Source organism: Heterodontus francisci, chromosome 7 (assembly GCF_036365525.1).
Source record: "Heterodontus francisci isolate sHetFra1 chromosome 7, sHetFra1.hap1, whole genome shotgun sequence".
Taxonomy (NCBI): domain Eukaryota; kingdom Metazoa; phylum Chordata; class Chondrichthyes; order Heterodontiformes; family Heterodontidae; genus Heterodontus; species Heterodontus francisci.
In genome coordinates this window covers 35,375,245-35,403,211 of record NC_090377.1, presented here as the reverse complement: position 1 = coordinate 35,403,211, position 27,967 = coordinate 35,375,245, and the positions used below count along the sequence as shown (strand labels likewise).

General features: G+C 44.1%; 1 protein-coding gene across 4 annotated transcripts in view; it reads left to right on the top strand.

The window, feature by feature from the left end:
- Window positions 1-27,967, top strand: part of arhgap15 (Rho GTPase activating protein 15) — an 806,049-nt gene that overhangs the window by 34,001 nt on the left and 744,081 nt on the right. Inside the window, exon 1 of one of the 4 annotated variants that reach the window (XM_068034999.1) lies at window positions 16,769-16,790. The exons of the other annotated variants lie outside the window; for them this stretch is intronic. The gene's annotated coding sequence lies outside the window, so the exon portion shown is untranslated. Of the gene's footprint in view, window positions 1-16,768; window positions 16,791-27,967 lie in introns of those variants that run through there. 4 annotated transcript variants of the gene reach the window in all.

The window sequence follows — 27,967 nt, the reverse complement described above, 5'->3', positions numbered from 1 at the left end:
GAGGAGGATGCAGGAAGGCTTCAGGGTGATTTGGACAAGTTGAGTGAGTGGGTGAATGCATGGCTGATACAGTATAATGTGGATAAATGTGAGGCTATCCACTTTGGTAGCAAAAACAGGAAGGCAGATTATTATCTGAACAGCTATAAACTGAGAGAGGGGAATATGCAGCGAGACCTGGGTGTTCTCGTACACCAGTCGCTGAAGGTAAGCATGCAGGTGCAACAGGCGGTAAAAAAGGCCAATGGTATGTTGGCCATCATAGCGAGAGGATTCGAGTACAGGAGCAGGGATGTCTTGCTACAATATTACAGGGCCTTGGTGAGGCCACACCTGGAATATTGTGTGCAGTTTTGGTCTCCTTATTTGAGGAAGGATATTCTTGCTATAGAGGGAGTGCAGCGAAGGTTTACCAGACTGATTCCTGGGATGGTGGGTCTGACGTATGAGGAGAGATTGAGTCGGTTAGGATTATATTCGCTGGAGTTCAGAAGAGTGAGGGGGAATTTCATAAAAACCTATAAAATTCGAACAAGACTTGACGGCGTAGATGCAGGAAGGTTGTTCCCGATGGTGGGAGAGTCCAGAACCAGGGGTCATAGTCTAAAGATACGGGGTAAACCTTTCAGCATGAGCATGAGGAGAAATTTCTTCACCCAGAGAGTGGTGAACCTGTGGAATTCGTTACCACAAAAAGCAGTTGAGGCCAAAACATTGTATGTTTTCAAGAAGGAGTTAGATATCGCTCTTGGGTCTAAAGGGATCAAAGGGTATGGGGCGAAAGCGAGAACAGGTTACTGAGTTGGATGATCAGCCATGATCATAATGAATGGTGGAGCAGGCTTGAAGGGCCGAATGGCCTCCTCCTGCTCCTATTTTCTATGTTTCTGTGACTACATTGCAATTTTACCAGTCCCTGCTCTCTACTTCCCAGCCCACCAGCCGAGGCTGGTAAAATTCTGCCCAATATTAATTTTGTTTAACGAAACCCTAATTTTGTAGTGGCATAATGTAATTCTAAACTCACTTGGTAAACATCATCAGGGAAAACCACATTTTCTTAAACTGGAACTTCCGTGAGGGTCTCTGGGGAATCTTTTACAATTGGTTGTTGCAAAAGAAATTACAGCAAACCCAACTTTGCAAGCCACATATATTTTTCACAAACATTTCTCAGAGCTTGCTTAAGGAGATCAAATCATTTCTGAAAACTCGTATAGAATGCTGGGTTTTACAATATGCAGCTTTACTATTTTGTTTCACCATCTCTGATTTCTTTTTGTAAAGATTTTTTTTATCTGCAAAGTTTATGGCAACATATTGGGCTCTGTAGCATCTGTTTTTTAGGCATAATTAACCTTCTAAAGGTCAAACACCAGGTCCTAAATACACACACACGCACACACACACACTACTGACGGGAAGTGCGCAATACCATCCTGGTATAGTAGTTTCTGCGCTCACACTTAACGACTGCCAGCAGCAAGGAGATTAGGTAGATTATAAAAGGATAGAAAAAAGACTTGCATTTATTTAGTGCCTTTCATAACCACAGAATGTCCCAAAGTGCTTTTTGGCCAATGAAGTACTTCTGAAGTGTAGTTTCTGTTGTATAGTAGGAAAGATGACAGTCAATTTGCACACAGCTAGCTCTCACAAATGGCAACGTGATCACGACTAGGTAATCTGTTTTTGTGATGTTGACTGAGCAATAAATATTGGCCAGGACAGCAGTGATAACCAATCCATTCTTCTTCGAAATAGTGCCAGGGCATCTTTAACATTCAGCTGAAAGTGCAAATGGGCTTCGGTTTAGCATCCCGTCTGCCAACAGTACAGCACTTCCTCAGACTGCACTGGAGTATCAGCCTTGATTTTTGTGTTCAAGACTTGGGAGTGGGGCTTGAAACCACGTCTTTCTGGACCAGAAGCTAGATTTCAGATGCCAATCAGTGTACAACCTCCCACAGCTGAACGTACATGCAAGAGCATGAAGGACACCACACCTGTGTTACTTAGAGGAATCATAAATTACTTACAGGTTCTTCGCTGGATTATTTCTTTTGGCTTCTGGGGCAATTGTACGTGTTTTTGGAGCTTTTCTATACTTGCATAAAGTTTCAATAGTCTATAGGGAGTTGTCTGACTGGCATTGAAGTACTTTTATACTGATTTAAAACCTGTACTGAAAAAAGTTACTTCCATATATGGGTGACCTGATCAGTCTTGCACTTGAAATTGAGAGTGACTTGGAGAATGAAGAGAGGCTATGCAAAGCAGGAGAAGATACTAGAAGAGAGAGAAGGACTCTCAACAGGAGGCCAAATCTGCCCAGGGAGCAATTCTCTTACTTCAGTTTCAGTGAGGACCACTTCTTGAGAGATCTTTGCTTCACTGAAGCGATTGTGACTGACACTTGCCAACTGCAACTTCAAAGCAAGGCAAGTACCACAATCCCTATGGCTGTCAAGTTGACTGTGGTTCTTAACCTTTTGGCTCCTTCCAGGCTATTGCTGGAGATATAAGCAACATGTTGACAGTTTACAGCACACTGCAGCATAGGAAATGTCACTAAGGGTTTCTGTACACAGCTTCAGCTCAGACCTTCTAGCCAGTGACAAGCAATTGGGCGAGCACAAGGATTTACATGAATTGCAAACTTCCCCATAGTGCAGGGTATTAACAATTGCCCACACGTTGCATTTCTTGTTCCTCATGTCAACTCAACTACTTTCCTCAATCAAAAGGGATTCCACCCCCACAATGTGCAACAGATGTGTGATCAGTAGTCATGATGTATTCATTCTGCAGCAGTCCTCTGTGTCAGCAGCATTTGACTCATCATGGCAAGTCAAAGTCTGGCTACTGAAAGACAAGAGTTATCCACTCACGACATGGCTCATGATACTAAGCCAGAATATGCACACAATTGTGCAACAGTCTTACAATGAAATCCATGCAGTTACAAGGAACCACCTACTGCCCCATCTCAGCTGATGAATCAGTGCTCCACCATGTTGAAGACCACTTGGAAGCAGCACTGAGGTTAGCAATGGAACAGAATGTACTCTGGGTGGGGTCTTCAATGTCCATCAGCAAAAATGGCTCGAGAGCACCATTACTGAGTAGGCTGGCTGAGTCCTGAAGGACATAGCTGCCAGACTGGTTGTGAGAAAACCATAATAAGGGAGCAACTTTCTCGACTTTGTCCTCACCAATCTAGTTGTGCTGATGCATTTGTCCATAACAGTGTTGGTAGGAATGACTGCTGAACAGTCCTTGTGGAGATGAAGTTCCATCTTCACACTGAGGATACCCTCCATTGTGTTATGTGGCACTATCACTGCGCTAAATGGGATAGATTCAGAACAGATCTAACAGCTCAACATTGGACATCAGCTGCAGCACCAGAATTTGTAACCTCATGGGCCAACATAATCCTCACTCTATCATTACCATCAGATCAGGGGACTAAAACTGGATCAATGAGGAGTGTAGGAGAGCATGCCAGGAGCTGCACCAGGAGTACCTAAAAATGAGGTGCCAACCTGGTGGAACTACATCACCAGACTATGTACATGCCAAACAGCAGAACCAGCATGCTATAGACGGAGCTAAGTGATCCAACAACCAATGGATCAGATCAAAACTCTGCAGTCCTGTCACATTTAATCCTGAATGGTGGTGGACAATTAAACAGCTAATTGAAGGAGGAGGAGACTTCATGAACATTCCCATCCTTAATGATGGCAGAGCCCAGCATGCCAGTGCAAAGGACAAGCCTGAAACGTTTGCAACCACCTTCAACCAGAAGTGCCGAGTGGGTAACCTATCTTGGCCTCCTCCAGTGGTCCCCACCATAACAGAAGTTACTACTCAGGCAATTCAATTCACTCCAGCTGATATCAAGCAACAGCTAAGCACATTGGATACAGCAAAAGCTATGGGCCCCCAGCTTTCGCGCTGAAGACATGCTCCAGAACTAGCTGTACCCCTAGACAAGCTGTTCCAGTCTAGTTACAACAATAATATCTGCCCAACAAAGTAGAAAATTGTCTAGTTAAGTCCTGTCTACAAAAAGCAGGACAAATCCTATCCAGCCAATTACTAGACAATCAAGTATCTCTCAATCATCAGCAAAGTGATGGAAGATGTGGTCAACAGTGACTGCCCTTGACATCAAGGCAGCATTTAACTGAGTGTAGCATCAAGGAACCTAGTAATGTTGAAGTCAATGGGAATCGGAACGAAACTTCTCCACTGGTTGGAGACCTAAATAGCATAAAGGAAGATGGTTGTGGTTGTTGGAGAGCAAACATCTCAGCCCCAGGATATCACAGTAGGAGTTCCTCAGGTTAGTGTCCTACGCTCAGTCATTTTCAACTGTTTCATCAGTGACCTCCCCTCCATCATAAGATCAGAAGTGGGGCTGTTTGCCAATGATCACAGTGTTCAGTTCCATTCACAACTCATCAATAATGAAGCAGTCCATGCCGGCATACAGCAAGACCAGGCCAGCATTCATGCTTGGGCTGATAATTGGCAAATAACATTTGCACCACACAAGTGCCAGGCGATGACCATTTCCAACAAAAGAAAGTCAACGACTTCCCTTGACATTCAATGGAATTAATCGTCATTCAATCATCCACTGTCAACATCCTGGGATCATCATTGACCAGAACCATTACTGGAATAGCCACATAAATACTGTGGCTACAGCAGCAGGCCAAAGGTTGGGTATTCTGTGATGAATGATTCATTTCCTGACTCCACAAATCCTTTCCACCATCTACAACGCACAAGTTAGGAGTGTGATGGAATACTCTCCACTTGCCTGAATGAGAGCAGCTCCAACAGCACTACCCCTGCAGTGCAGGACATCGCTTCTTTGCACCTCTTCCACCAAGGCCTCCAGCGCATTGTCTGAAAATCTTGATGCACGCTCTCTCACATGTTCAGTAATTGCTCAAAGTACCATTGCACTGATTAAGTTTGGAAAAACCTCCCACCACTTGTTGCAGCCACAACGCATGTCCTTTTTACGAGATGCAGGATGCCTTTAAGTGGTGCTAGCCGCTGGCACTATTGCGCCTCCTGCTGATGTGTATAGCCAATGAACAGCACAGGTAGTACTGGTTGCACATCGAAAAGAGCAGGGAGCATGAATTTACCCTTCTGTGTGCAATGCAATGTACAAGCATGGGTTAACTGCATACCTCAAACCCCATGTCCATTTTCAGACCTTACTTAGTTCTCCCCAATTATTTATTTCTCAATAGAAAAGAAATAACTTCAGTATTGATTACTAATTTAAATTTTCAAGCTAGAAATCTGTAGCAAATCAGGAGTAGCAAATATTTTAGCTGATAGTTTGACTTTGACTTTGCCCCCATCAAAAAAAAATGTCATCGAACAGAATTGCAATTTGACAAAGGAAACTCTCCTCCTGGGTAAATCTGTACTGTAACAAATTGCCTTGTTTTTACTTAACTATAGTTCAACAGATCCATATCAAATTTCCAAAGCCAACATTGTCAGAAACCTTTCTGAATTGCTTATAACCCCAGAGAGTTCAGGTTGTGTAGATCAATGTCAGCATTAATCCAAATTCAAGATCCCGAAAACAACCAATATGTTCGACATAGGCCTGCCTGGATGTGATAGCATCATAATGTAATCAAATAGTTGTTAATTGCGATTGATTTTCCTGATGACTAAGAGTCACACGATTTATTTTTTCAATTTCCATGTAATTCAAGTGGATATTTGTGCACAGACCAAATTTCCTTAGATTTGACAATCCTATTTTTCATCGCCATAAGTGAACATATGATTAAGAATGGGAATGTGGATCTAGCAGAACAATTTGTGCATCTGTGGTTGATATACCTCATGGATAGTAAGTTTTATTCCAGCAATAAGTCATAAATCATAAAAGGCTATTTCCTCATAATAATCGAAGGCAAATTGGAAAAAGTTGTTAGTTTTTAATCTGAACAACCAGAGTCTGAAAGCCAAAGCCATATTTTGCAAGAAATGAAACAATTTGGTGTGGAAAATCTGCATCCCTTCTGCTGGATTCCTGATGTATGTACAGTAGGTAGGTGGCAGAAGAGTCAAATAGTGGGCAAGGTTCTGGATAGGCCAGTACCTGATGGCCATTCCTGCTGACCTTATTTTTGGGTGGAACCTCCATCCATCCAACAGCAGCTACACTTCAAGAGTACTTCATTGGCTGTAAAGTGCTTTGGGATGTCCTGAGGTCATGAAAGGCGCTACATAAATCCAAGCTCTTTCTTGTGGAAAGTTTCAGGCCTGGTTCACGGCCTCGACTCAAATTTTTTCCTCTCATTATTTTGTTAGCCCACCTGCAAAGGAGACATATGTGTACTTTTACAGAATGTTTCCAGGAAGGAGAGTCAATGCATTACCCTTCACCTCTCTACCAACCCAGCAGCTGCCAGTTTCTGACAGAGTTAGTATCCTCCCCTTTCAGACGGATGCTCAATGTATACATCTAGTGATACAGGCAATTAACAATAATATTAAAATGAGTTGACCTCTTGGTCACTGTGGGCACATTCCTGACACTTGTGCTGAGATGTTAAGCCACCTTTTTGTTTTCATATTTCAACCCTCTATGATATTTCAATATTTTAAACCTGTCTCATTAAGTGCTGAATCCTAGTTTTACAGAAGAGAAATGTTTCTATCTGCCCTTATCTCCTGTAACATTTTAAATTTGGGAGATGTTGTGACCAAGGTGGGAGGAGTGCACTGTTATTCTAGTCCCACTTCTCCACAGGTAACAACATATATTTTTTAAATTTTCCCACTTACCGATACAATCGATCATATACTCTATTTTTCTCGGAATAGAACACACTAACCAGGTTTCTTTAATGAACAACAAAATTATCAGTTTATTATAAAGCAAGTCATAACTAGTAATGAAGTAAAACATAAACACACAGATTAAAATTTTAAAGTTCCCTTTTACCTTAGCCACACACACACACACACACGCGTTAACCGGAAAAATAAAAGGGATTTTTGGTTCAGAGCTCTGTTACAGACAAAAAAAAACACTTGGGCTGAATACTTGCTCATTCCTGAAGAAAAAAGCAGATATTGTTTTCCAAAACTGAAATACTGGCCAGAATTTTACACCACCCCAGCGGGTCGGATGGTGGCATGGGAGTGGCGTAAAATTGAGCGGCAGACTCCAGGATACCTACACGCCTCGATTCCACCTCTGGACAAGTTAACGGAGATCAGGTTGGGGGGTGGGGGCGGAGGGTGGGAAACGGCCCGCCCACCCGAGGCCAATCAAGACCCTTAAGTGGCCACTTGACGGCCACTTAAGGGCCCTCGCCCGCCTCCATGGGTAAAATACCCGTGGAAAGCGGGTGTGCCAGGGACGTGAAAGGCCGCCCAGCGATAGCTGCCAGCCTTTCCGCGCCCCGGGGGGTGGGGGCATGGCAGTCGGGCACAGGGTGCCCCATTGAGGGCCACCCCCGCCTTCCAACCCACCCCCGGGATCCAAGACGTCCCCCCTCCCCCCAAACGACCACCTTAGCCTCACCTGGGAACGACCGATCCCCCTGGTCAGGCAACCCAAACTTACCCACTCTCTCAGGTCCATGGCGTCAGCTTGGCTGTAGTCCCAGCAGTGGCCACCGCTCCCGGTAGCGCTGCTGAGACTAAGAGCTGCTGGCCCGCTGATTGACCAGCAGCTCATTGAGGCGGGACCTCCTCCCTCAAGTAGGTGGAAGTCCCGCCTCAGGACAATTAAAGCCCAGGTATCCGTAAAATACGGGACGGATCCCTGGGCTAGGTGGAAGCGGGTTCGTCACTGACATTTACATCGGAGTCCGGCTCCCGTCTGCACACTGTAAAATTCCGGCCACAGTCTAACTTTTAGAACAGCTCTTTTTAGGCAGAGTTGAGAATTAATCTAGCAGGCTTTTCTTCAAAGACAGGAGATGAGATGAATTGACACAGTGGACTTCTCAGGGTATTTTAGAGAGTGGCTGGGAAGTGAGTTGAGCTGTGGTCTTCTATTCTCCCTTGATACTTCTTTAGCAGCAGGCTAGTTTTATCTCATTTCTCATTCCAGAAGGTAAAACACACTGATGCTTCAACCAAAAGCTTGAGAGTTTTCTGTCCTCTCATGTGCACGCTGTTGCTCCTGGGCTTTCCTATCAAGGGGCGCCTGTCACTTCTCTGCACACTTCTTCCCCTGGTACCATGGTTTATGTTCTATCTTTAACTTGAGTCATGTTATAACCAGTAAACATTGTTGCCAAACCAGTTCTTCCAGTGTTCCCTGAATGACTGTCTGGAAAAAAAACTGGCCCAACATTTATTCATTTTGACTATGAATTCCTTAAAAAATACTTTAACAGCAAAAACAAAAGCACCTTCATAACAATATAAATAATTCAACTAACACATTGTGAATTGCTCTATCCCACCCTTTTGTCAATAACACTAATGGTTGCATTACTCCTATGGGAGAACACATTTTATTTTTATTGTTGATGATGCTGCAGCACTTTACAGGTAGATAATTACTTTTAAAGTGTCATCACTATTTTGCTATTGGAACTGTGACAGTCACTTTGCACTCAGAGAAGTCACAAAAACAATAATGATAAAATAACTAAATAGTCTGTCTTAGTGATGGTGGTTGTGGGATAAATATTGCCTAGAACAGCAAGGAAAACATCCCTGCTTTTCTTTGAAATAGTGGCATGGAATCTTTTATGTCCAGCTCAGAAAGGCAGATGAGACCTCAGTTTAACATCTGGTTTAAAAGATGGCACCTCTCTCGGTACTGCACTAAAGTCTCAGCCTAGATTTTGTGCCCAAGTCTCTAACTCGGAGGTAAGAATGCTACCATTAAACCATGGCTGACACCGAAAGCCTCATGTATCCAATAAATAGATGATTCATAAGACCAGGAATTCCCAGATCGAATCCTCGGTCTCTGCTGAGTTAACTGATCTCAACTGCAATGATTGTAGGGTTTCTACAAATTGGCTGCAATGACCCTGGATTAACAAAGGGAAAAAACATGTCAACAACGACAGATGTGGAGAAGATCTAATTTGGCCCTGGTGCCCTCCATTAATTAACATGCTGCTGATGCTCATTGCCAAGTCTTACATTAAGTATAGGGTGACTAACAGCAATAGAATTAAACCCAACACCTTCATGAGGGGAGAGGGAAAAAATTAATTAAAAAAATTCATGCTTGGGTATAAATTGCTTGTCTATTCACTTTTTAAAACACGGCTCAGGTAATACTTTCCTTTCGCTTCTGTGCATAGAGCTAATCTGGGTTTATAGGATAGAAGACTCATCTCTCTGATGTCTTTAAGTTTGCTAAGCAAATTGAATAAGCAATTTATCTCCTTTCCAAGGAGCACAGGTCCACAAAACACAACTGTGCAAAAATTAGCACTTAAATTGATCATATGCATCATAGGGACCTTGAACAGCTACTTCAGAAATGAGAAATCCATACTTGTTATGGCACAGGCATAATGAATGCAGAGAGTTCTTTGTAACTAACCTATATTACAAAAAAAAAGAAAATGTTGGAAACGCACAGCATCTGAGAAAACAAAGACCCAGTTAATATTTCAGGTATTGGAAAATAAGAGGTGGACAGGTATAATATAATCAGAAAAAAGGGAGGAGAAATATACAAGAAATAAGACAAATACACATAGATGCAAACATATGATTTCAGTCAAGTGATGGAGAGTAACAAGAAGTCATGAAAGAGACAAAGGGTGTGTGAAAAGTCAAGGAAATTTGAGACTTTGGAAAATACGGGAAAAATAGGAGAGATAGAAAGCATGAGCATTGTGTGGAATTAAAATGGGTTTGAAAAGAGGCTATAACTAAATTCTGAGGTTATTGAAGTCAGATTTCTGACCAAAGGGTTCTAGGGAGCCCAGCAGCAAGATGAGATATTGTTCTTGAAGTTTGGGTTCAACTTTGTTGGGAAGGTGCATTTTTATTTCATATTTCCAGCAATGTTGTAGCTCATAAAGAAGCTTGGTGCTGGAACTAGGTTCTGAATTCTCCTTTATGATGCACCATTTCAGTGGGGCATGACTCTCTGAGCATGCTCCAACCTCAACCCATTTGTCTGGGTCGGGGTGATTTTCAATGAATGGAAGGCTCCCAGTGGTACTCCTACCATCAAGGAGGAATCTGCTATTGGCCCAAGAGAAATGGAGTTGTGATGCAGCAGGACTGCCACTGTAGGTGGCAGAAGTTGAAGCCTTTTAGGATGCAGCTGATAATTCATTAGGGACATATTAGAATGGCAGTGGGGTCAGGGGTGGTGGGAGCAGGCCTGTTGTTTGGCCTTTTCCCTTCATGATGGAACCTCAGGAGCATTACCACCATCTAGCTCATGGTGGCTGTGGGAAATGACAGTAACAAAGGCAGAAAGGCATCAACATGGAGGTGGTAGAGAACAAGTGGCCAACAGCTATCCCAGCGATAGGCCTCATTCATTCTTCATTCTCTTCCGGGAATCCATCTCATTTTAGGGAGGATCATGGAGTGGAATCCCAACCTAGATCTCCAATGTGGAAAACCTTTCCTTCTCCACCACTGACATCCCTTGATTTGAAGAGCATAACAATATCCACTCAGGGGAAAAATAATTTTAAAATTGGCCTTGTATTTGCATCTTCATTTTGCCCGCTGAGATTTGGTGTTATTAACTTCATCTCCTACTCCAGAAAGAATTCTCTCCTTTTACAAGGTTATGAAGAATTTGTGTGGTCTTTTCATATGACAGAAAGAGGTTTTTTTACTGAAGAAGAATCAGCTAATTAGGATTTTACAGTGGCTGTAATTAAATTGCCTCATTTTTCTGTCTGTGTTACCTGTGAGAAATACATTATTGTAATAAATCAGGTAACTGAAGTGTGAAGAAATGTTGGCCAGTACCTGGTTTTCTATTTTTTTCTTGTATAAAATGAGACCCACTTGCAGTCTCTCTCTCCTTCACTTGTAGTCCTTGATAGAATTGATGCTCCTTGTGCCTCAGGACTTCCATTCACTGCACGTTAACTGAGCTGAGATTCGCTGCACTTTCCTCCCCTTTTCTTGCTCCGCAGCAAAATGATGCAGGGAAATGCCATCAAAGGCCAAGATTACACCAACTTCCCTGAAAGTATCTTATTAAAATACAATTGTTCCTAATGATTTTTTCTCTCCCCTTCTTTTTGGGTAAGTACCTCCCTTCCTCTTGGCAACCACCCTCAGTGACATGACTGAAATCGGGTTCACTGGCGAGTTGCTGGCCTATCCTTGCATTTTGTTACTACAATGCAACATTTTGCCAAACATGAGAGTGGGCTTAAAGCAAGCAGTTCACAATCACAGGACTTCTCTTAGCCTCTGTGAGATCCTAAATATGCCTGCTTTATGTTTGGCTTTGTTTGGTTGACACAAAAGACAGTACAAGCTTCAGCATTCTAACACGTAAACATCTATCTTTATTCTTGTGTGTCTGTGTGGGTGTGTGGCCCTAGCCACTAGAGGGAGCCAATATAAATAGACTCACATCAAGTCACACACAGGGTCAAACAGGTAATCTGCTCAGGTTATCACAACAGCACAGCAAACAAGTCATGTTCTCCTCACATACCATAACATCTCCCTTCTTTTTTTTTGAATTACTTGTCCAAAAGAATGAAAGTAAAATTGCGTAGTGATCCCAAACACAGCACAATAACAAACAACAAATGTATAAGTGTATGATATACCTTTTCTCAACTGAGTCCTTTAGTGTTCATAGCGTTCTTTTCAGTTCAATGAGTCAATCAAACTAATTCTTTGTGCATCATTAAATGTGTATCCAGTTTTCTCTTTAGCGATTGGCTAACATGTTCTCAAACCTGAATAGACCATCTCAAAAATAAACTTGAGCTTTATAAATGAACTCCCTATGCTATAGTAGGCATGCTCAGCTCACCTGCTGACAAACTATTTCTACTTGGCTGGCATCTTGATATTATGCCTCAATCTAGTAAACCTGGTCTGTCAGCTCTGCTGCACTGCCGCCAAAGATATTGTGATCATTGATTTTTCTGCTCTAGGTTTCATGGATGCAGATGCTCCTTCATGTTTCTGAAGCTGGAATTTGCCAGTCTCAGCTTTGACTGGTGTGCTAGCAGTTGCTGCTGCATGGGAAAGGTTTTCTTTTACTCTCTCCACTTTGAGCTGCCATTCAAACTGCTTTTTGTTGATTTTCTCATGTGGGCTGACTCACTGGCTCAGATTGAGCTGGAGGTTGTATCAGTTCATTCCTCGGTCTCATAAATTTATGATTTCTCCTATAGACTTGTCCTTTGCTTGTTGTTTTCTGTGTTGAATGTTCTCAGCTACCCTTCTACTACATGGTGGTTTCAATAATCCCTCAGGTGTAGGTAGCAGCATGCTGGTACGATGAGACTGTGCCAGGCTGCTTCCACTCATTGGGCATGTTGCACCAATCTAAGACTGTTAGGTAGACATCTCTCCCTTCTCTTGAAGTCTTCTTGAGAATATTCTTTGCGATCTTCACTGCTGATTCAGTCTTCCCGTTGCTCTGGCTCTGTAGTGGCAATTTTGTGATATGCTCGAACTCGCCATTTCATACACTCTTGCCACAAATTGGGGCCCATTGTCAGTTATCACCTTATCTAACTTACTATATCTTGCAAACTGGACCTTTGTTTATTTGACTATTGTTGCAGCTGTGGTGTCACTTGTAAGCCTAGCTATCTCCTAGTAATCACTGTAGTGATCTACTGTAATCAGGCAATCTTCACTCCTGTAGCTAAATAGATTGTGTGACACAACACTCCAGGGACGTGACAGTAAGTCATGTGACATCATTGGCTCTTTTTGCTGTTTTGCCTGAAATGCATTGCACATGCTAGTTAGTGTCACTTGGTCTTTCAGTTGTGCAACCATTCCTGGCCAGAAAGGAACATCTTTGGCTTGCCGGACATAGGCATTTTCTCCAAGGTGACTGTTGTGGATTCTGTTCAACATTGGTGGCTGCATTGCTTTAAGCACAATGACTTTCATGTCATTGTAGAGAATTCCATTCTGCATTATCTCCTCTCTGAAATTTCAGTACTCTCAAACCTAGACTGGTACTTCTGCTCTGTCATTTGGTCATCCATTCATCAGTGTTTGTAGTGTCTGATCTCTCAAAGTCTCTTTCTGGAGTGGGATGGATGTCACATCGTTCACTCTCAGGTAGTCTGCTTGATTAATCTGTTCAATTTCATTGTAAATTGGATCAGCCTTACCGCTACAGGGTTCATGTATGTAGTTGCTACTCAACCAGTCAGCTATGTACATTTCCTTTCCAGGACAGTACTTGACATCTAGCTGATCGTTCTGTAATCTCAGCATCGTTCTTTGAAGCCTGTTTGGTGCACTGTGAATGGCTATGCTGAAGATTAGAATAAGTGACTTGTGATCAGTGTACACTATGGCCTTCCTTCCTTGTATGCACTGGTCAAACCTCTCGCAGCTGAAGACTCTAGCCAAATATCTCTTCTGTATTTGAGCATAGTTGCAGTCTACTTTGATCAAGTCTCGTGAGGCAAAGATAACTGGCTGGCATTCTGAAGAAGGGTGGCTCCAAGTCTTATCTCTTATGCATCACAATGGATTGTGACCTCTTCATGCAAGCTGTAGTACGTCAACACTGGAGCTTGCATGAGGAGTTTTTGGAGCTCATGCAGCGTTCGAGCTACTCGAAGTGAACATTTTTGTTGGTCAATTTTCTTAGTGGCTCTGCAACATGAGATGGTCTGAGTAGAAACTTTGCCAGGTAGGTAATGCACTCAAGACAATGCTACATTGCCCTCTTGTCTTTAGGGATTGACATCTCCATCGAGTCATAGAGTCCATGATGGCCTTTATTTGGTCCGGATCTGGGCATAGGCCATCCTCTGTCAGTAGGTGTTCCATATAAGGCACTGATAAGAGACGAAGTTGAAGCTTCTTTGTGTTCAACATCAAGTTGGCTAAGTTCTTGTCATGGACTGTTACTGCTTCCTGGTGGGTGCTATCACTGTCGAAATCCAGGAAGTCATGAGCTTTGACATCAACACAATCTAAGCCTTTAATAACTTCATACTGGCGTCTTTGAAACTCTTCCAGCTGTTGATATCCCACACGGTATACGTATCCATCTATAGCAGCTGTAGGGTGTAAGAAATGTTGAAAAGGCTGCTCTCCACATCTAGTTTCACTTGCCAAAACCCATCATTAGCATCAAGAACTGAGAAAACACAAGGTTTAGATAACCTTGGTAAGGTGTCATCCACCATGGGAAGAGGGTAGTGCGGGTGCTTCAGAGCCTGATTCAAGTCCCTACAGTTAATGCAGATTCGAAGTTTGTTTGACTTCTTCACAATGACTGCACTATTAATCCATTCTGTTAGTTGTGTAACTTTGCCAAGGACTCCCCGTTCTTCAATTTCACAGAGCTTCTGCTTCTGTTCCTGCTTCAAGAGAGTAGCTACTTTACGGACTGCATGCTTCACTGGAGGTATGGTGACATTTATGTCAAGGTGATACTCTCCAGAAAGGCAGCCTAGGCGTTCGAAAACATTGGCATACTCATTGATTACATCAGGTGTAGTCTTCTCTATTCCATCTGGTTAACTTCATTCAAGGTCAGTGAGGTGTTTATCATAATCAATCCCATCTGGAGTAATGTCTTACTTGACAGAAGAAGCATCTGTTGCACATCCACTACCTTGAAAGTGACCTTGTGCACATGACCCTCATGTTGGCAGGAAAGATCATGCTCTCCTCTTACAGGAATAGTAGTTCCATCATAAAGTCTAATCTTTGTCTTGCTAGGTCAAAGTGTTTGGTGTCTTGTCTTGTCAATCTCACACAACTGCCTGAATGAGATGACATTGCATGTTGCTCCTATATCAACTTTGCATTCTATCAATTTATTGCTGCAAAATAACGGTACAGTCATTTTTTTTCCTTCATCATTAATATGGAGGGCTCCAACTTCCTCCACAGCATATGTGTCATCCACTGAGTCTAACAAAAAAATGTACTTCATTGGCTGGAAAGTGCTTTGCGACGACCAGTAATTGTGAAAGGCACTGTATAAATGTAAGACTTTTTTTAATGTCATTATCGTCCTGTATTTGATGTAATGCTAGAGCTTTCCTTTTGTAGGCAGCCTGGAAATTGTTTGCCTTGTTGTTTTTTCTTCAGACCTTTCCATATGCCGGATATTTTTCTCATCCTTTTCCATGACTTCCTCCGCAGTTGGAACACGTGTTGGAAACCTTGTAGCTTCTTTGTGTGGGCTTTGGCTGTGTGATGTATTTTACTAACATTTCTTCACACAATATGGTCTGCTTCGACCGTATCTTGGGCTGGGAAGATAATTTGACATGGCTCCGGTGCACCTCTTCTTGCCCTCCAACAACGTTGGGTTGTTAATGAGCAGCCTCACTAACTTCAAAGACTGCGATAGCCTTTTTGAGATCACATACTGGTTTGAGCCTGTTCATCTCGACAGCATAGCACCAGCCGATCTCTCAACATCTCTTGAAGTAGTATACCAAACTCGCAGGGCTTAGCTAACTGTCTGTCTTAACCAGACCACAAACTGGTCAACACTCTTATTTGGCAGCTGGCTGGCACTATAAAAAATATTGCTTGTAAGTGCAAAAGTTCAGAAAATTTGTCAATTATTTTGCTTGGTTCTTTTGCATCATCCTCACTCATTCCAAGAGTGCTCAACCTCTCTTTGCACTCCTAACCCATTATAGCTCTCAGGGTAGCTTTCTGGACTGTCTTTGGCTTCTTATCCAGTTCTCTAGCTATTGATAACCTGGCCACAATCCTTTAAAACTTTTCAGCTCGCCTCTAAATTCCCTTTGCAGCACATCGGGTGCAGTGCCGGAATCTGGCAATATGCCATTTTGACTACACAGAACTATGATCAAGTCACTCAGATGGTACTCATTATTCCGATGTTTGAAGAAAAGATGCAAATCTTTTAGATTGCTAAATTTCTGCTCCCAACATATCGGCAATGTCCTAAACTTTCATATTTATGATGAAATCTGCCACTTCTGACACCATGTTTGGTTTGGTTTGGTTGCTGCAAAAGACAGCACAAGTTTCAGCATTCTGACATGTGCTTCACTCTGTAAGCATCCATCTTTATTCTCCTGTGTCTGTGTGGGTGTGTGGCCCTGGCTACTAGAAGAAGCCAATATAAATAGACTTGCATAAAGCCTCACGCAGGGTCATAAAGGTAGCCTGCCCTGGTTATCACAGTAGCACAGCAAACAAATCATGTTCTCCTTACATACCATAACACTGTATCCTTTCACTCTCCCACTAAAATTTAAATTAAAGGCCAGGGAAACCAGAAACACAGCCATGCCAACAAAACAGTTAAGAAAAGCAGCTGCCTTAAGTAAAATAGCACCCTACCTGGCTGTATGAAAGCAGAAGTAATATTACTGAGATAAAGTGGAAAAGAAGTAAGATTGTATTTCAGAAGTATATTTGTCCTGACCCTCTTGCGCTTCCCAGAGAAAGAAAAGAAAGACTTGCATTTATATAGTGCCTTTCATGTCTTCAGGATGTTTCAAAACACCTTACAGCCAATGAAGTACTTTTGAAGTAAAAACAAGAAATGCTGGAACCACTCAGCAGGCCTGGCAGCATCTGTGGAAAGAGAAGCAGAGTTAACGTTTCGGGTCAGTGACCCTTCTTCGGAACTGACTTTTGAAATGTAGTTACTATCGTAATGTAGGAAATGTGGCAGCCAATTTGTGCATAGTAAGGTGTCACAAAGAGCAATATGATGATGATCAGATAGCCTGTTCCTAGTGATGTTGATTGAAGGGTAAACATTGGACAGAACACTGGGGATAACGCCCCTGCACTTCTTTGAAATAGGGCCATGAGATCTTTTACATCCACCTGCGAGGGCAGACGGGAACTTAGTTTAACATCTCAACCAAAAGTCAGCACCTCCGACAGTGCAGCACTCCCTCAGTATTGTACTGGATTCTCAGCTTATATTTTTGTGCTCAAGTCTTGGGACTGTGACTTAAACCCACAACCTGCCAACTCAGAGGGAAGAGTGCCAACACTGAGCCACAGCTGACATCAACAACAGCAATAGGTCAAGTTGTCATTCCTCAAGTGTGAGGAGGTAGCAGAATGCATAAATGCAAAGAACACTCTGTAATGGTCATGGCTGCATTATTAACTGTTGTTCCACCTGACAGGTCTGCTGTATCTGCATTATACATCTTCCTATTGTGACACTCATTTACAGCCATTAGCAATGGCTGGACTCCCCTGGAGTTTGACTCTGAGTCAGCTTGCAACATTTTTAGGATATGGTTGTTGCTGGTAAGACCCACATTTATTCCCTAATTGCTCTTGAAATGGTAAACATTCACCTTGAACTACTGCACTCTGGAAGTAGGATTTTAAGCCAGCAACACAAATCTGTTACAGTTTCCCCAGTTCATCGCAGCCTCCACATACATTGCTCCTGAGACATAAATCCACCATAGTTTGTGAGGATCACAGCAGATAGATACTATCCTCCTATGATGTAATCTAGATTGTCTTGTATTTCCCTATTATCCTTCATTATCTTTTTCTAAATAGCACAAATAAAGAAAGGCAACCACTGTGTCTTAACAAAATTGGTTACCTCTTATTTCTATTGAAATGATTGGAAAATTGTCTGGAGGTCTGAATAGCATAATTGCTGCCACATTACAATAATATATATTATTCATAATATAAACTTCTCAAATTAGACTGTCGCTGTTATATATGGCATAAGTCTGTTCATGAAGTGCAGCAGAGACTAAATTTTGGGCCTCGACATCCAGTTTATGTATTTTAGAAATTCCAGTTTCTTAATTAAAAGCTAGAATGTCTTTGTCGAAAACTGAACATGCTAGCCTTGGACTGTAAAGGGATTCCATTAAGTTGACATGCAATAACATCTGAAAATTCATTTCGTCACAGTGACTGCAAAATAGTCAGAATTATGGATTAATAGGAAGGAGCAATACATTTATATTGTATATTTTTAAAATATAGTATTCCAGCTGAGCCTGCCTTTATGTTGTGCAGATATAGGGCGGAATTTAGTGAGGCCATTAGGAACGGGAATAGATGCGGCGTGGGGGACCAAAGAATAGCAATGGACATACCCGCTTGGAAATCCGATGTTATGACGTTGGTTCCAGATTTAGTCAGCTCCGGGAAAGCTTCAAGGCAGTGTCACAGTCCTGACGCGACGGGACTGCCATTTGAATTGCTGAACAGGTCGTTGTAATACATCAGCAAACAATTGATTGCAATTCAATGGCGGGGGGTTTGGAATTAAGTGAATGGTAGGCAGGCCTCAGGTGCGTTCGGATCCCCGGCCATTGAAAGGTGCTGACACTGACCTCAGTGCCACTACGGGAAGGCAGGCATGACGAGTACTGGACTGGTGAAAAGGGGCAGCGGAAGCCATTGTTGACCTGCAGTGTTGTGCACTCTGCATGGGAGGGCTTGGTGTCAGGTGAGAGGGTCAGGTGGGCTTGGTCTCGGGTGGCAGTACTGAGTGGGCTTGGTCTCGGCTGGCAGTGCCAGGTGGGCTTGGTCTCAGGTGGCAGTGTTGGGTGGGCTTGGCTCTGGGTGGCAGTACCGGATGAGCTTGGTCTCGGGTAACAATACTGGGGGGGCTTGGTCTCGGGTGGCAGTACTGAGTGGGCTTGGTTTCGGCTGGCAGTGCCAGGTGGGCTTGGTCTCAGGTGGCAGTGTTGGGTGGGCTTGGCTCTGGGTGGCAGTACCAGGTGAGCTTGGTCTCGGGTAACAATACTGGGGGGGGGGCTTGGTCTCGGGTGGCAGTACCCATGGGCTTGGTCTCAGTGGCAGTACCCGGCTGGTTGGTCTCAGGTGACAGGGTGGGGTAGCCATACTACAGGGTGAGAGGGTCGGGTGGCCATACTACTGGGTGCTGGGCTGGCTCTCAGCAAGGGTGGGCACTGAGGGACATTAATACATAAGCCGAAGGAAGAAGCAAAGGCAAAGATGCCAAAGAAAGTTCATCTCTGGAAGGACAGCATTCTGGAGGCTGACGGATCAGCTGGCATGGGTCTCGTACACCCCGTCAGTGATGCAGCACCTCAGACGGAGGGAGGGCCATGAGGCAGCTGTGTCTGCCCATGAAGCTTGATAATGAGAGCCAACAAGGGCCAACCTGCTCCAGAGAGTGCTCCAGACTCGACTCAGCTACCTCCAAATGTCTGAGTGGCACTGTCAGCGAAGACTGCGGCTCTTCAGGGAGGTTGTCACCAACTTATGCGTCCTGCTGCAGGACAAGTCACGACCTATAGGATTCGGTGGTCACCCTATGCCAGAGGTCCTGAAGGTCACCGGGCACTCAACTTATATGTGTCTGGATCTTTCCAGATATCCACCGGGGACATGGTCTTCCAGGCAGCAGCCCACCGCTGCATCAAGGAGATGACCAATGCCCAGCTCATGAAGGCCGGCAACTATGTGTGCTACCAGACCGACCATGACAGTCAGGCAGAGAGGGCCATCAGCTTCAGAGGCGTCGCTGGATTTCCCCCAGGTGCAAGATTGCACTCATGTGGCCCTCAAGGCTCCAACAGAGCAGTCAGCCACCTTTGTCAACAGGAAGGGCTTCCATTCCATCAATGTTCAACTGGTCTGCGACCACCAAAAGTATTTCCTACAGGTGTGTGCCCACATCCCGGGAAGCAACCATGATGCCTACATACTTTGTCCCAGGTGCCACACTTTTCAGGACTTATTGGGTACACAAGGCGAATGTAGAGAAAGGGGCCCTGACTGAGAGTACGACAGATCACGCTGTAGCTCTGACTGCAGCTGTAAGGCCAAGTACAAAAATCGCTGTGAATGCAGGGGGCGTGAACAAGATTCCTGAAAGTTACAGGGAATTTTTGTCAAAAGGAAAAATAACTCCTTATCCCTCAAGTGAGGCAGGTAAACCTATAGTTATACTTAGGGATACAGGAGCCACCCAAACTCTTTTGCTGGGGAAAGGAATAACTTCCACCAGAGAGCGCACTGAATGCCAAGGTTTTAGTGAATGGTATTGGTGGGGAATATAGACCCGTACCTTTATATCGGGTGAACCTGGAGTGTGACCTAATGTCTGGAACAGTAACCATAGGAGTTGTCCATAGTTTGCCTGTACATGGAGTTGACCTACTCCTGGGAATGATTTGGCCGAAGCGAAGGTAGTAGCTTCGCCATTAGTCACGGAAAGACCAAGTGAAGTCAAAGAGACAGAGCAGTTGCAGGAAAAGATTCCAGAAATTTTTCCTTCATGTGTAGTGACCTGAGCAATGGTTAAACAAGTTACACTGTCGGAGATCAGATTGGCACCACAGACAGACAGGCGAATATCTGAAACTTTCTTTGGGGATTTGGATAATCCGAAGGAAATGTTCAATAAGTCTTCTCTGCTCAAGGCTCAGCAAGCCGATCCAGAGTTAAGTAAAGTGGCACAATCGGCTCTAACTGAAGCTGAGGCAAAGGGAGTTCTGCAAAGCTACTATATTAAAAATGGGGTTCTAATGAGGAAGTAGAGATCTCCTCACAGATCTGCGGACGAAGAATGGACGGTTGTTCACCAGATAGTTGTACCACCCAAGTATCGCTGGGAAATATTAAGGATAGCACATGAAATTCTTACAGCGGGACATGTGGGGATCCGGAAGACCCAATCACATATAAGTCGACATTTATACTGGCCAGGTCTTTACAAGGATATGGTGCAGTTTTGTAAAATGTGTCATTTGTGACAGATTGTGGGAAAACCGCAATCTGCCAGAAAACCAGCACCTCTAATTTCCATGAAAGTTTTTGGGGAACCATTTAGTAGGGTGTTGGTAGACTGCGTGGGACCTGTCCCAAAAAAAAATGGGACATCAATATATACTCACTATTACGGATATGGCTATTTGGTTCCCAGAGGCCATTCCCTTGAGAACAATTTCTGCTAAGGTAGTGGTAGAAAAGTTAATTCAGTTCTTCACTAGATACCGATTGAGATTCAGTCAGATCAAGGTTCCAATTTTATGTCAAAAATTTTTCAGAAAGTGATGATTAATCTGGGTATAACACAGTTAAAGTCCTCAGCCTACCACCCACAGATACAAGGGGTTTTAGAACAGTACCATCAGACCCTCAAAATGATGATCAGGGCAAACTGACATGAATATCCCCATAATTAGGACAAAAGGCTGAAATTTCTTTCACTCGCCCCCAGGGATTCACTGAATGAGTTTACTGGTGTTAGTCGTTTTGAATTAGTTTATGGACGTGAGGTAAGAGACCATAGAGAGAGTGTGATACAGCACTGAAACAGGCCCTTCGGCCCACTGAGTCTGAGCTGACCAACAACCACCCATTTATATTAATCCTACATTCCCTACCACATCCCCACCATTCTCCAACCACCTACCTACACTAGGGGCAATTTACAATGGCCAATTCACCTATCAACCTGCAAGTCTTTGGCTGTGGGAGGAAACCGGAGCACCCAGCAGAAACCCACGCGGTCACAGGGAGAACTTGCAAACTCCGCACAGGCAGTACCCAGAACTGAACCCGGGTCACTGGAGCTGTGAGGCTGTGGTGCTAACCACTGTGCCGCCCCTAAAACTCTCCTCTAAAACTAATCAAAGAAAAATTTTTAGAGTAGAGGGACAAATCCTCCGTGGTAGATTATGAATCCGTGTTCCGGGAACGGCTCACGAGAGCCTGCAAAGTGGCTCAGGAACACCTGAAAGCTTCCCAAACAACCATGAAGAAATGGGCAGACAGCATGCCAAGACCTGAACATTTCAACCAGTATTACTGCCTTTCTAGGGTGAACCACTGAAAAGGATTGGTAAAGTAAATTATTTGATTGACACCCCAGATCGTCAGAAAAAGAATTGGCTGTGTCATTTCAATATGTTGAAACAATATCACCACCAGGAGGAAGATAAGCAAGCAAAGGTATGTCAGGTAGTAGGGACAGTGAAAGATGAAAGGGATAGTGAGGATGAGGCAGAAGGAGGCCTAGACAATTCTCAAGTTGAACCTCCTACTATCGGTTAGCTAATACTGAACTATTAGGGAAATTAGACACTATACTTTCATATTTAGATGCAAAACAATGAGAAGACCTAAAAAGGCTACTCATGGCATCTAAAGGAGTCTGTAGGATAAACCAGGATGTTCAACCTTAGCCATACATGATGTGGATGAAGGAGAATCCTCTCCTATAAAACAGCATCAATGGTATTTGATGCTGGATGATTAGGTATTGCGGAGAATCTTGTGGCCTGCATTGCCCAGTCTTCTGATTGAAAGACAACATCTGATGAAGAGAAACCTGCATAATCACAGAATTGTTACAGTGCAGAAGGAGGCCATTCGGCCTATCGTGTCTGCATCGGCTCTCTGGAAGAGCAATTCACTCAATTCCATTCCCCTGCCTTCTCCCCATAACCCTGCATATTCTTCTTTTTCATATAACTGTCTAATTCCCTTTTGAATGCTCAATTGAACCTGCCTCCACCATACTCTCAGGCAATGTATTCCAAACTGTAACTACTCGCTGCGTGAAAAAGTTTTTCCTCATGTCACTTTTGCTTCTCTTACCAAATACTTTAAATCTGTGCCCTCTTGTTCTCGATCCTTTCACGAGTGGGAACAATTTTTCTCGATCTACTCTGTCCAGACCCCTCATAATTATGAATACCTCTATCAAATCTCCTCTCAGCCTTCTCTTCTCCAAGAAAAACAGTCCTAACTTATCCAATCTATCTTCACAACTGAACTTCCTCATCCCTGGAACCATTCTCGTGAATCTTTTCTATACTCTCTCCAATTCCCTAACGTCTTTCCTAAAGTGCGGCGCCCAGAACTGGACGCAATACTCCAGCTGAGGCCGAACTAGTGTCTTATACAAGTTCAATATAACTTCCTTGCTCTTGTACTCTATGCCCTTATTATTATAGCCCAGGATACTGTGTGCTTTATTAACTGTTCTCTCAACCTGTCCTGCCACCTTCAATGACTTATGCACATATACACTCAGGTCCGTCTGCTCCTGCACCCCCTTTAGAATTGTATCCTTTATTTTATATCGTCTCTCCATGTTCTTCCTACCAAAATGAATCACATGATGAGGGCCAAATGCAGGGAAGAAAATGGGAGGATACATGTCTTTAAAAGGGAACTATTGGGCTGAATTTGCCCAATTTGTAGTGGTAGGCTTGGAGGCAGAAGGGCTGGGAAAATAGGGGGAAGCCATGTTTGGACGGCTCCTAGAAGCATTCCCACTGCCTGGGAATTTTAAAAAATTATTTCTTGGGATGTGGGTGTCGCTGGCAAGGTCAGCATTTATTGCCCATTCCAATTGCCCTTGAACTGAGTGGTTTGCTGGACCATTTCAGAGGGCAGTTAAGAGTGAATCACATTGTTGTGGTTCTGGAGCCACATGTAGGCCAGACCAGGTAAGGATAGCAGATTTCCTTCCCTAAAGGACATTAGTGAACCAGATGGGTTTTTACAACAATTGATGATAGTTTCATGGCACCATGACTGAGACTAGCTTTCAATTCCAGATTTTAATTAATTGAATTTAAATTCCACCAGCTGCCAAGGTGGGATTTGAACCCGAGTCCCCAGGACATTAGTCCAGGCTGCTGACAGTCCTGTGACATTACCACTACACCACCATCTCCACACTCCATGGTGGTGCACAGCCAATCAAGATGGTTAAGGCACCAATTGGGTTGATTCTGCAACCTCGCAGACATTTTGCCGTCGGCAGAGCAGCCCCTTGCCAACTACAAAGGCCGCCAGCTCAATGGAGGCAGCCTTTCTGACGCCGGCTGGGGATGCCGTTGGAGCTGGGGGCTCCATGTCCCTATGACAAAGCTGCGGGCAGGAAAGGCCACATCCATAACCCCAAACAATTCCTCCAGAGGGGTTTCCCCTCCATTCCGAGAGGCCTACCAGTTTCGGCCCTCATCATGTTTGATTTTGATTCATGCCTCTGAGAACGCCTCCATATTGGGGTACCCTCGTAGTCCCCAACTTGCTTCAGCAGCACCCACTTCTCCAGGTGGGGCTACTGACACTCTAGAGCTGCCAGCCTTCTGATTGGGCCTGCGTCATTGGGAGCCCACCCACCATCCTTAATAAGATAACGAGCTCGGAGGTTGCCAATTAGAAGACTGCCTCTCAGAAGATTGCGATACCAGTCTTGCTGCCAGCAAATGTGGGCTGGTCCTGATATCGGGTTCCCAAAGCCTGCAGTAAAATCCAGCTGTGTCTGATTGTGCCTGATAAAATCTGTTGCATTTAATGGTTCATCCTTACTAAACGATTCCAACTGGTGTTTGTCAAAATTTGGGCTTTTCCCAAGAACTTTCTAATGTTTTTGGATAGATTAGCAGACTATGCACTGAATCTAAGGGTGGGTGTGTGGATTTTACACTCGAGTGAAACATTGACAGGGTGTGCATGGCACCCAGCTGGGAACTGCAGTGGGAGGTTTGCTCCGTGTTAATGATCAGGCCTCATTAACATTCCACCAGCCACCTGCCTTCTTAAAACAGGCTTTGAGAGGCAGGTAGTTAGCTTGCAGCTCACGAACATTCAGCAGTTTGCACATCCCTATTTTGGTAGGCCTCAATCTGATGAGCTGCAGTGAGACACTCATCTGTCACCCTGCCTGATGTAAAAGAGCCTCAACATTGTGGACATCTTGTGTCTTCAAGTATGAGCAACAGGCCAGTCACACAAAACGCAAAATCAATCTCACTATGTCTACAACAGAACAAAGGTGCCCATACACAGTCATCCAAGGGTATCTTTGTATTGTACAAAACCTGTGCGACTACTAGTTCCTGAAACACAGACCTTAACTCACTGGCTGACAAATAAATAGAAAACTGCTCAAACATGTAAAATTCGTTCCGAAGAAGGGTCGCTGAGCCGAAATGTTAACTCTGCTTCTCTCTCCACAGCTGCTACCAGACCTGCTGAGTATTTCCAGCATTTCTTGTTTTTATTTCAGATTTCCAGCATCCGCAGTATTTTGCCTTTATTTATGTAAGATTCACTGTTGGAAGGATCCATTTTTGTGGGCCTTAATGCCTGCTGTTTTAGTGAGCAGCCTTAGCTTTGCATTTTGCAATCAGCAGAATGAGACTTCACTCAGGGAATCCAATAAAAGCATTATACCAAAATTCGGCAGGAGCTGGGGAATGTAGATTGGGAGCGGCTGTTTGAAGGTAAATCCACATGTGATATGTGGGAGGCTTTTAAAGAGAGGTTGATTAGCATGCAGGAGAGACATGTTCCTGTGAAAATGAAGGATAGAAATGGCAAGATTAGGGAACCATGGATGACAGGTGAAATTGTGAGACTAGCTAAGAGGAAAAAGGAAGCATACATAAGGTCTAGGCGGCTGAAGAAAGACGAAGCTTTGAAAGAATATCGGGATTGTAGGCGCAATCTGAAACGAGGAATTAAGAGCGCTAAAAGGGGTCATGAAATATCTTTAGCATACAGGGTTAAGGAAAATCCCAAAGCCCTTTATTCATATATAAGGAGCAAGAGGGTAACTAGAGAAAGGATTGGCCCACTCAAGGACAAAGGAGGAATGTTATGCGTGGAGTCAGAGAAAATGGGTGAGATTCTAAACGAGTACTTTGCATCGGTATTCACCGAGGAGAGGGACATGACGGATGTTGAGGTTAGGATAGATGTTTGATTACTCTAGGTCAAGTCGGCATAAGGAGGGAGGAAGTGTTGGGTATTCTAAAAGGCATTAAGGTGGACAAGTCCCCAGGTCCGGATGGGATCTATCCCAGGTTACTGTGGGAAGCGAGAGAGGAAATAGCTGGGGCCTTAACAGATATCTTTGCACCATCCTTAAACACGGGTGAGGTCCCGGAGGACTGGAGAATTGCTAATGTTGTCCCCTTGTTTAAGAAGGGTAGCAGGGATAATCCAGGTAATTATAGACCGGTGAGCCTGACGTCAGTGGTAGGGAAGCTGCTGGAGAAGATACTGAGGGATAGGATCTATTCCCATTTGGAAGAAAATGGGCTTATCAGTGATAGGCAACATGGTTTTGTGCAGGGAAGGTCATGTCTTACCAACTTAATAGAATTCTTTGAGGAAGCGACAAAGTTGATTGATGAGCTGTAGATGTCATATACATGGACTTCAGTTAGGCGTTTGATAAGGTTCCCCATGGTAGGCTGATGGAGAAAGTGAAGGCGCATGGGGTCCAAGGTGTACTAGCTAGATGGATAAAGAACTGGCTGGGCAACAGGAGACAGAGAGTCGCAGTGGAAGGGAGTTTCTCAAAATGGAGACGTGTAACCAGTGGTGTTCTACAGGGATCCGTGCTGGGACCACTGTTGTTTGTGATATACATAAATGATTTGGAGGAAAGTATAGGTGGTCTGATTAGCAAGTTTGCAGACGACACTAAGATTGGTGGAGTAGCAGATAGTGAAGGGGACTGTCAGAGAATACAGCAGAATATAGATAGATTGGAGAGTTGGGCAGAGAAATGGCAGATGGAGTTCAATCAGGGCAAATGCGAGGTGATGCATTTTGGAAGATCCAATTCAAGAGTGAACTATGCAGTAAATGGAAAAGTCCTGGGGAAAATTGATGTACAGAGAGATTTGGGTGTTCAGGTCCATTGTTCCCTGAAGGTGGCAACGCAGGTCAATAGAGTGGTCAAGAAGGCATACGGCATGCTTTCCTTCATCGGACGGGGTATTGAGTACAAGAGTTGGCAGGTCATGTTACAGTTGTATAGGACTTTGGTTCGGCCACATTTGGAATACTGTGTGCAGTTCTGGTCGCCACATTACCAAAAGGATGTGGATGCTTTGGAGAGGGTGCAGAGGAGGTTCAGCAGGATGTTGCCTGGTATGGAGGGCGCTAGCTATGAAGAGAGGTTGAGTAGATTAGGATTATTTTCATTAGAAAGACGGAGGTTGAGGGGGGACCTGATTGAGGTGTACAAAATCATGAGAGGTATAGACAGGGTGGATAGCAAGAAGCTTTTTCCCAGAGTGGGGGATTCAATTACTAGGGGACACGAGTTCAAAGTGAAAGGGGAAAAGTTTAGGGGGGATATGCGTGGAAAGTTCTTTACGCAGAGGGTGGTGGGTGCCTGGAACGCGTTGCCAGCGGAGGTGGTAGACGCGGGCACGATAGCGTCTTTTAAGATGTATCTAGACAGATACATGAATGGGCAGGAAGTAAAGAGATACAGACCCTCAGAAAATAGGCGACAGGTTTAGATAGAGGATCTGGATCGGCGTAGACTTGGCGGGCCGAAGGGCCTGTTCCTGTGCCGTAATTTTCTTTGTTCTTTGTTCTTTGTTCTTTGTTCTATTATCGAGGAACACAGCTACCAAGTTCTCACAAGCCGCAAATGAGCTGAATGGCCAATTAATCTTGTTTTGTTTGAGGGAAGAATGTTGGATTAGTAAACATAGATCTTCCTGCTCATCTTTGAAAGATATCATTGGACCTTTTACATGCACCAGAACCAGCTCACCTGGCCAGTGTTATATCAGAAAGACAGTGGTGGGAATTTTACTTTGGGGCGCGCGCCCCACCCACCAGCCAGAAGGTCAAGGGCGAGTCCACTTCCACCAGGCCTGGAAGCAACATCGTAATTTTACATGGCCCAGGCCCTTAAATGGCTTCGGGTGGGACTTCCACGATATTGAGGCAGGAGGTCCCACCTCCAAGAGCTACCGGTCAATCAGTGGGCAGGCAGCTCTTCATTCCCAGCATCGCCACTGGGAGTGGTGGCCCATGC